This window comes from Leptonychotes weddellii, chromosome 1 (assembly GCF_054177405.1).
Source record: "Leptonychotes weddellii isolate Sample4059 chromosome 1, ASM5417740v2, whole genome shotgun sequence".
In the NCBI taxonomy this organism is placed as follows: Eukaryota; Metazoa; Chordata; class Mammalia; order Carnivora; family Phocidae; genus Leptonychotes; species Leptonychotes weddellii.
This window is the reverse complement of record NC_138369.1, coordinates 33748805-33757742: the sequence shown is the minus strand read 5'-3', so window position 1 is coordinate 33757742 and position 8938 is coordinate 33748805. Positions and strand designations below refer to the sequence as shown.

Genomic DNA, 8938 nt, shown 5'->3' with positions numbered 1-8938 from the left:
TATTATGCATTCTCCATTTTCCAAGGGGCAAACATAATATAAAGTGCTTTATATGTCATTATCCCACTTATCCACTATGATAACCCTGTGAGAAAATCGGAGTTTAGAAGTTAAGTAACTTGCCCAGGGTCACACAGCTCAAAAATACTGTGGCCAATTCTAAACCGGAATCTGGAGCCCACCCTCCAAAGCCTTGCATTCTCCTTCCACCTCTGTTATGAGGAGTTGGGAATGAGGCTGAGAGATGAAGCTAAGAGGAGAGGTGTTGGCTGGGTCAATGCCAGTTTTGTGAACTAAACAAAATTGTTCTGTGCTAACAGTTTTTGAAAGCTTTTTGAACATGGCCTTGGGCCTTTCATGGTTCTGAGGTTTTCCAACAACTTCTCTTAATTGAGTCTTTCCAAACTGAGCTGCAGGATTTAAGTAATTCAACAAGAAAAGAGTTCTCAGATTCCTTCTTTCCCTTTAAGCTGGGTGAGAATGTGTCCCCCAGCTTCCTGCTTTTAAACACTGGAAAACATTCTGGGAATCTGAGACCAGACCTGGGTCAGTGCTGCCATTTTTTATAGTGCTTTGCAGAGCGAGGGCTGAAATCCAGGCTGCCCTCTACTCACTACGTCTTGTCCCCTGCCGCCAGGTTGTATTGCTCAGAGGAAGAGGTGCCATGTTCTAATTCACATCTTAGGGCACCCTATATAGGTGCACTGTGGGCTAGGGGAGGGTCAGATGGGCATAACATTGTTTCAGATTCCCTCTGCTTTAAGTTTTGATTATGACTTGTGATAATGCCATTTCTGGATCATAGCTCTAGTGTCTGGCAAGAGGAATCCAAATTCTGTTAGTCATTTTCAAGGGAGAGAGGGGTTGACATTAGTGTCTGGAACTGGGTTCCCAACTGTTGGTAGGTGGGTGGGGTCTTCTCCCTGCCATTTTGTGCCACTGCTTAGCTGGTCTCCCAATTCTGTACACACAGCCCCTCACCCAAACCACAGGGGACAATCTTAGCAGTCTTGGGAATAATGGGGGTAAAAAGTGGAACTTGGTTAGCAAAATGACTTGGTCAAGACCCAGTATAGAGCAGGCCTGTATTAACCCTAAGAAAGGTTGGCTTGCCTTAGGGTTCTCGCTTTCTGAAAAAACACAAAGCCCCTTTACCCAACCCCCAGGGCATGATAGGCCTAGCTAAGGGGTTATATAGTATTTATGGCCTCTTTGCTTTTATTTGTGGTACTGTTAAAATGCGTTTCCAACATGCTGCCATGATTTAAATTATGTATGTGTGCTCATCCTGAAATATACGCACTTTGGAATGTATTTGGAACAGAAATAGGATTTTAAAGAAACAGAAAGATTGTGGGTTCCAAGAACCTCCTCCTCCTGCCCCTACCCTGGCTTCACTCAGTCCCTGGAGCTGTGTATTCATGGCAGTACTGAGGGAGTCCCCAGGTGGTAAAGCGTCACGGTTATAGATGATCAGTGTGGAGGGACGGATCTGGGTAGGTCCAATCTCATCTCGGCCACCCACTAGCTGTATTACCCTAAGCAAATTGCTTAAACGCTCCAAGCCTCCTTTTCCTCATCTATAAAACAGAGATGATAAGTTTCTTCTCCATGACCTCTCTGTGAGGCTCAGTGAAATAATGCCCCTGGAATGCTGAGCACAGAGCCGAAAAGAGTTAGCCCCATAAGCTCCACTTCTCTCATCTCAAGACATGAACCTGAATTCCAGTTGAGAACCTGTTGAGCGCCCAAGAGTTTGTGTCCTCTTTTGTTGGAGGTCCCCCTTTACTCATATGAATGCCCTCAGAATATAATCCTAGGCCCCCAAGCCTCCTCTGCAACACTGCTCCCACCAGGAAGAAGTTCTGGTTCCCATGACATGCACCTAACCTGTGAGCACGCCTTCCCACCTTGGTCTCCGGGTCCCGCAGGTGCCGGGTGAGACCGGTGAGCTTGTTAACGAGGGTACAAAGCTGGAAGGAATGGGCTGTCTGCTGGATGTGCTTTAGTTGCAACGTTGTATGGAGAAATGAAATGCTGAATCTCAGGACACTGGTAAAGAGGAAAAGCTCATGGCCTCACATTTTCCATTCTCATATACAATTGCTTCTATCTCCAGGGTGTAACAAAACCTGCCAGTGGCTTCTTTTTATCAGAGGCAGTGGTAGGGGGTCCTCAGCATGTGCGCTGACTTTGGGATGAGGCTGTCCTGGGTCGGCTGCTGCCAGCTGAGGGACTTCAGACAAGTCATTGAACCTCCACACACCTCAGTTTTCTCCTCTATACAATGGACATATTAGTAGCATCTATCCATCTCACTTGTGTTTTGAAGATTGAGAAAATGAATATAAAATGCCTGGCGCATAGTAAGCCCTCAATAAGTGTACTTCATTGCTAGCACCATCCTCACGATTATTACCTACATCCGGATATTGCTGAGTATAGAAGATCTGCAGGGCCAACAGCTTCCTGCCCAAAGTTGGTAGTCAATAAGTGGTGGATATTATTATAATGTCTCAGCTGTGGATATTAACTAGAAAAGCTAATCATTCTTTTCAAAGCACCCCAAGGGCTTGTCCCATTCTGTAAGGTCTCTGGTGTGTTCCCCTCACCCTATGAAAAGATGGTTTCCTATGGCAGACGCTACGGGTTGTCACCCCAACTGCCAGGTCCCCTTCTTCCTTGTGAGCAGAACACCATTTCTATTCAAGCAGCCTTTAACCACGAAGAATCATGATTGGTGCAGTCCCATTTACCTTCCTCTTAATTGGTCTAAGAGAAGGCATGTGATAAGACATAAGGGAAAGTCTCCCAGTGAAAGGAGAGAGTGTGAGGTGAGCCTCATTTTGGTCCCTGGCATCTTCCTTCCTGCTTTAGGTACTGTCATGTGAGGATGTGAGGCATGGAGCTGCAGCTGCCATTTTGTGACCATGTGGTTACGAGCATGAGCCTGACAGAGCAAAAGAAATAGAAAGAGTCGAAATTCTTAGACACTGTTAAGCTGCCAAGTCGACTCTGAAGCTGCTTGCCTCCACACTTCCTTTTTGGTACACAATAACTGTTCTTATGATTTGGCCTATTGTTGATCTGGTTTTCTGCTTAATCAATTTACTCCTTTTCTGTTTGCCAAGGCTGCAGAATGTCTGCTGTTCAAATTCTGCCCAGATATAAAGACATTCAGTTCCCATTTTCTTCCTCTACATTTGGGTAATCGAGTGTTTTTAAATAAAGTCCATGCTCACCATTGTAGTGAAACTGCTCTTGAAAAGGTCACCAGTGACCTCTTGATTGACATGTCCAAAGGCTTCATCTAATTTTCCATCCTGCTTAACCTCGTCTGTGTTGGACAGCTTGACCTCTTTCTTATTCTCCAAGTGAGGCACTCCCTTGGTGGGTGTCACTGCTCTTTCTATGTCTCTGGTCTGTCCTCTGTGGTTTCTTCTTTTTTTGCCCCTCAGCTCTGCATGAACCCCGACATTCTGCCCTTTGTCTTCTCATCTCTCACCAGGCGCTGTCCCTGAGTGCCTTCTCCATGTTTAAGACTCCAGTTACCACCCGTGGGCCCTCATGATTCCCACATCCATGTCTCCAGTGCCTGTCTTTCCTCAGCACCAGATCTGCTTTTCTCCCTGTGAACAGGATGTGTCCACTTGGATGTCCCCACAGGACCATCAACACCATATTTGTAAACTGAACTATGTCCCCTACAAATTACTTCTCCTCTGTCACACACCTCACCACTCACACTAGTCCTCAGTTAGAAAGCTCAGAGTCATCCTAAGCAATTCCTTCTTTCCCAACACCCAATTAATCATCAAGAATAAAAATGTCTCTATTCTCAGAGGTCTGTTGCAGCTTCCCCATGCTCACTGCCATGGCCTCCAGTCATCGTTTTTGTCTTGCAGAAGTCTCTCACGTGCCTCCAATCTGCCCCCAACATCCCGCCACCTTCTCTAATCATCTGCATTGCTGTTAGAGTGGATTTTCTAAAATCAAATGGAATCATGTCACTGGATTTAAAATTTTCCAAAGGGGTAGATGTGTGTGAGAGGGGGCAGGGTGGGGAGATTGTATTAGCCATCACGCCCTCCAGATCAAGTCCACACTTCCTCACATGGCACAGAAGACCTGCTAGTTGCTCTGGGAACAGACTGGATTTTGTGTTTTATCTCCTACCAACTCCCCTCCACCTTCCCTGTCTCTTCAGTTGGAGCTCCTGGGGTCGAATCTTTCTCGTCATTATTTCAAACTCTGCTTAGATGCTGGACTGCTCTTCCCCAGCATTCTGAACTTCTAGCATCTTTCAGTTCTCAAATCAAACAGCACTTCTTCTCCAAAGCATTCCCTGAGCCTAGGACCAAGCCAGAGATTCCCAGCCTTGGCACTACTGACATTTCGGGTTGCATAATTCTGTGTTGGCTAATTCTCAACAACAGGCTGTTGGAGGCTGTCGTAGGATGGGCATTGGAGGATGTTTGGCAGCATCGCTGGCCTCTACCTGCTGGATGCGAGCAGCACCCGCCTCCCCCAGTTTCCACAACCAAAAATGTGCCCAGATGCTGTGAAATTTTCCCTGGAGGACGAATTGCCCCCTCTCCCGGTTGCAAGCCATTGAACTAAACCAAGTCCCCTTCTTATCATCCCGTAGCCTCCTGTCCTTCTCTGATCGTAACACTCATGGCACAGTTTTGGAGTGACCTGTCTGATTGTCTCATCCGTTCCAACAGAACGTTATCTCCAAGAGGGCATCTCCCAGGGCCCGGCACCCACTAGGCATGTAGTTTAGCTTCGTGGAAGAGGGAGCTCCCTGATGGGAGCGACCTTGTCTGTCCTCTGCATGGTGCCCAGTATGGTGCTGGCACGTATAGGGCTCAATAAACATTTGTCGAATGAAGGGATGATTCAATCATTCCATTCAAATGCTTCTTTCTCTGTGAAACTTCTACTAGTATCCCAGTCAAGGTTAGAGTCTTTTTTTCTCTTAACCCCATAGTATTTTATGCATGCCCCTGTCCCCCAGCACTTACTACATTGGACATTATAATCAGTTTGGTAATGTTTGTGGAAATGAAATCATATTCTCTGGGGGCACGTGGGTGGCTCAGTTGGTCAAGCATCTGCCTTCGGCTCAGGTCATGATCTCAGGGCCGTGAGATGGAGCCCTGCATCAGGCTCTACACTCAGCACAGAGTCTGCTTAAGATTCTCTCCCTCTTTGGGGCGCCTGGGTGGCTCAGTTGGTTAAGTGTCTGCCTTCGGCTCAGGTCCTGGGATCGAGCTCCACGTCGGGCTCCCTGCTCAGCGGGGAGCCTGCTTCTCCCTCTCCCTCTGCCCTCTCCCATGCTCTTGCTCCTACTCTCTCTCTCTCTCTCTCTCAAATAAATAAAATCTTAAAAAAAGATTCTTTTCTTCTCCCTCTGCCCTTCCCTGCCCTGCTCGCACACGGTCTCTCTCTCTAAAATATAATAATAATCATAATAATAATCATGTTCTCTGTATCTTCAGGTCTCTCTCTTGAAACAGAAAAACTAGGTCCATTCCTGTGCCCAGGAATGTCATGATCTACCTTTTCCTTAAACTACTACACCTGTTCTGCTCCTGGTTGTTCTCAGCCGCACCCACCACACACTCACTCATCCATCTTCCTTAGCCGACTTCAAAGAGGAGGAATAGCTCAGAGCTGCTGGGCATTGAGGACCTACGTCTGCTTCATGGCCCCATTTTGCCTCTCTCTTTTCTGACTGTGCTCCCAGCAATTACAATGGGTTCTGAGAGGTTTTAATAACATATGGTCCTTGCTCACAAGCCTCTCCCAGGGATAGGAAGCACCACATCTGCAGCATGCCCCCCACCTGATGACTTGAAATGCAAGAGCCTCCAGCAAACCCCATGGCGGAAAGGTGCCGTGATAGTATTAAAGTAAACAAACATTCACAATGGTCAGAAAGGACATCAGCCTTCCTTTGAGAGGAGTTCGGTACTCAGAGAAGAGTAGGGTAGGATTTTGTGCACGGTAGATGGTTAATATGTATCCTTTAGTCACAAAGGCCTGTGGGGAGAAGATGCCGAAGTTAATATTTATATTTGGCATCCAAGCCTCTGAATAACTAACTGCATTGAGGCCGGGTGTTTGGTTTGAGGTCAGCTCCATTTAAACAGTGAGGCCAGGTGCAGACACACACGCTGGACCTTTGAGCTCTGTGTGTTGCAATCCAGATGTTCTGCAGAGGTGATGAGCTTGGGTCACTGATGGTGGGAGAGTGTGTAGCGCTCTTCTAGCATCTTCCACGGGGAGCCCTGGACAGCAGACTTGGCCCTAAGCCCATGTTCCTTGCCAGAGTCAAGAAACAGTAGCAGATGCAGTTGTTGCTAGGGATAAGAGATCATCCACTGGGGAGTTGAGATAGCCAGGACAGGGGGTGGGTAGCACCAGGGAGGTCACAGAATTGACCGTGCTTAGCCTCTGCCCATGTCTGAATTACTTGGAGATGTTCTGCAACGGGAAAAATATTAGGCTTTTAATGACAGCCCTGACAAACATGATCCGTATGACCAAACTGGTCGCGAAAGCAACTGCTATCATTTCTTCAAGGAGGATTTGTCAAATTGCACGTTTCGCACGGGGTTTTCCTAGTCCCACACTTTGCCTCGAAAAATGTGCACAGAGTAAGGGGTTTGAACTTTCTGAATTTAATGCAAAGCCCATATGTTGTTTGGGTTTTGTTTGTGTTGTTTGTTTGTTTTTATGGTTGCAAAATATGTTTTGAACCATATAGCAATAAAACGGTAATGTAAACACAAATCCTCCAAAGCATGCAACATATTTCTAATGAAAGGAAACAACCACCTTCACTGTATCTACAAAGAAAAAAAAAAAGAAAAATGATGAAGAGGGGCCATTTCGTTCACAGATTGTGGAATCCTACTGTTTACTGCTCTCCAAATGAGTATTTTTGAGGCATGACTTTCAACAGGGAATTTTCCAAACAGAGTGGCTCCTGGCATCGCGCAAAGAACGTTGCTGTTGGTTGACAGCAAGGCAACTTGAATTCTGGTCTTGACTGCTGACCCCTGCTTCCTGGCTCCCAAGCCCAGCACTCCACTCAGGGTGCTCTTGTCAAGGGGACCAGCGACCTCCTCGTTGCTAAATCCAAAGGGCGTTTTGCAGTCCACTTCTGCCCCGACCTCTCTTCAGCAGATGACATGATTGCCCGCTCTTTCCTCCTTGAAATCCTCTTGCTCGGGGCCTACGGTGACACCACCCCGTCCTGGTTATTCTCTGGCTTTTCCTTACACTCCTCAGACACTCTCTAGGCTGTTCTTCTTCACCAGTGGCGACGAGGAGCTGCTGGGGGCTGAGGTCACACGAGGTTTTGTGGGCATTTTCTTATCAACTCTTCACAGCAGCCCCGGGAGCCGGGACTTCCTGGCTCCCTTTCACGGCCGGAATCTGCCCTCTGTTCCTCATTTCCAACTGCTCCCAACATATCTCCATTTGCCTGTGTCACAGCCATCTAGTAGGGGTAGTGGTGGTGGAAGACTTCTCAGCTGCCAATCCTTTCCTGATGATTGGCAGAAGCCCATGATTGCTTAAGGAGTGGACACATGACCCAGACAGGTTAGATTTCTGGGAACGTCTAGGAAAAGTTTTCTCTCTCTTAAATAGACACATGAAGGATGGTTTCTTTTCTCCTTCTAGATACTGCTGTGCCTTGTATTATTAGAGTCATGACAACCGTCTGTAACCATGAGAAATAGGTCAAATCCAACAAAAGAAGAATGGCACCTGGGTCCTTCATGACCAGCCGATTGAATCTTATCTGGGACAGGGGCTTCCAACTATGTTATAAATAATACATTTCCTTATTGCTTGTATAGGTTTTTGTTTTGTTTTGTTGTTGTTACTTGCAGCCAAAAGCTTCCTAAGTGATACATCAAATTCATCGTATCTGCAGCTCAACTCAGTATCTCCTCCTCCAAACAGCCTCCCCGCCTATAACTCTAGCTTTATTAATATCACCATAGTTGATTCATTAACCCATGTCAGCACCCTGGGCATCATCCTTGACTCCTCCCTGTGCCTCACCCCCAAAGTCCAATCATGAATTAAGTCCAGGAGATTTGCAGGCGGCTGAGGACCATGGTGGGGTTGAGCTCTGTCACCTGTCCTCCACCTGAGGAGCCCAGCTCAGGCAGCGCTGGGAGCCCAGCTGTTGCGGCTCCCGAGGAGCTGGGCCATGCAGGCCAACAGCCCGGATCACGCACGTGGGACCAAGGTGCTTTGGGCTGCCATGGCCAAGCTGTGCCCCGGCACCATGGTGGCTGTCCCCACCGACACACCGTATAGCCTGACCTGCTTGGCCACCTGGGTGCCGTGTACCACCTCCAGGGCCGCAGCCAGGCCAGCCCTCTGCCTGAGCCACATGGCTGACATCTTCAGGGACTGCCATGTGAGAGTACCCAAGGAGCTCCTGAAAGACTTACTACCAGGACCAGTGACCCTGGTGTTGGAATGCTCCCAGGACCTCAGTAAGGACCTGAACCACTTTACTCCTCTTACAGGCATCTGGATTCCTGACCATTCCTTCATGCAGGATTTGGCTCAGGTGTTTGGGACACTATTTTCTCTCACCAGTGCCGACCTCAGCTCTCAGGCCAGTTCTCAGAATGTCTTTGAATTCCAGTACCTTTGGCCTCAATTGTCCCAGGTCATTGATGGGGGACCAACTGAGGATGGCCACAGCCCTGAGTATCGCCTGGGCTCAACTATGGTTGACTTGTCTGTATCTGGAAAGTTTGGCATCATTCATCCTCCAACAGAAGTAGGGGCTGTTGCCCTCACAGGGATCCTGCTTGTGAATCCAGTAGAAGGGAGGACCCAAGGACTGATGCTGGCCACTTTGTGTCTGTCCGCTGGTGACCAGCAAGGGTTCATTTAG

The 8938-nt window shown here is 47.8% G+C and overlaps 1 pseudogene; it reads left to right on the top strand.

Annotated features, from left to right (window-relative positions):
• The first annotated feature begins 5888 nt into the window (after nt 1–5888).
• LOC102727265 (threonylcarbamoyl-AMP synthase pseudogene) lies at nt 5889–8938 on the top strand (annotated as a pseudogene).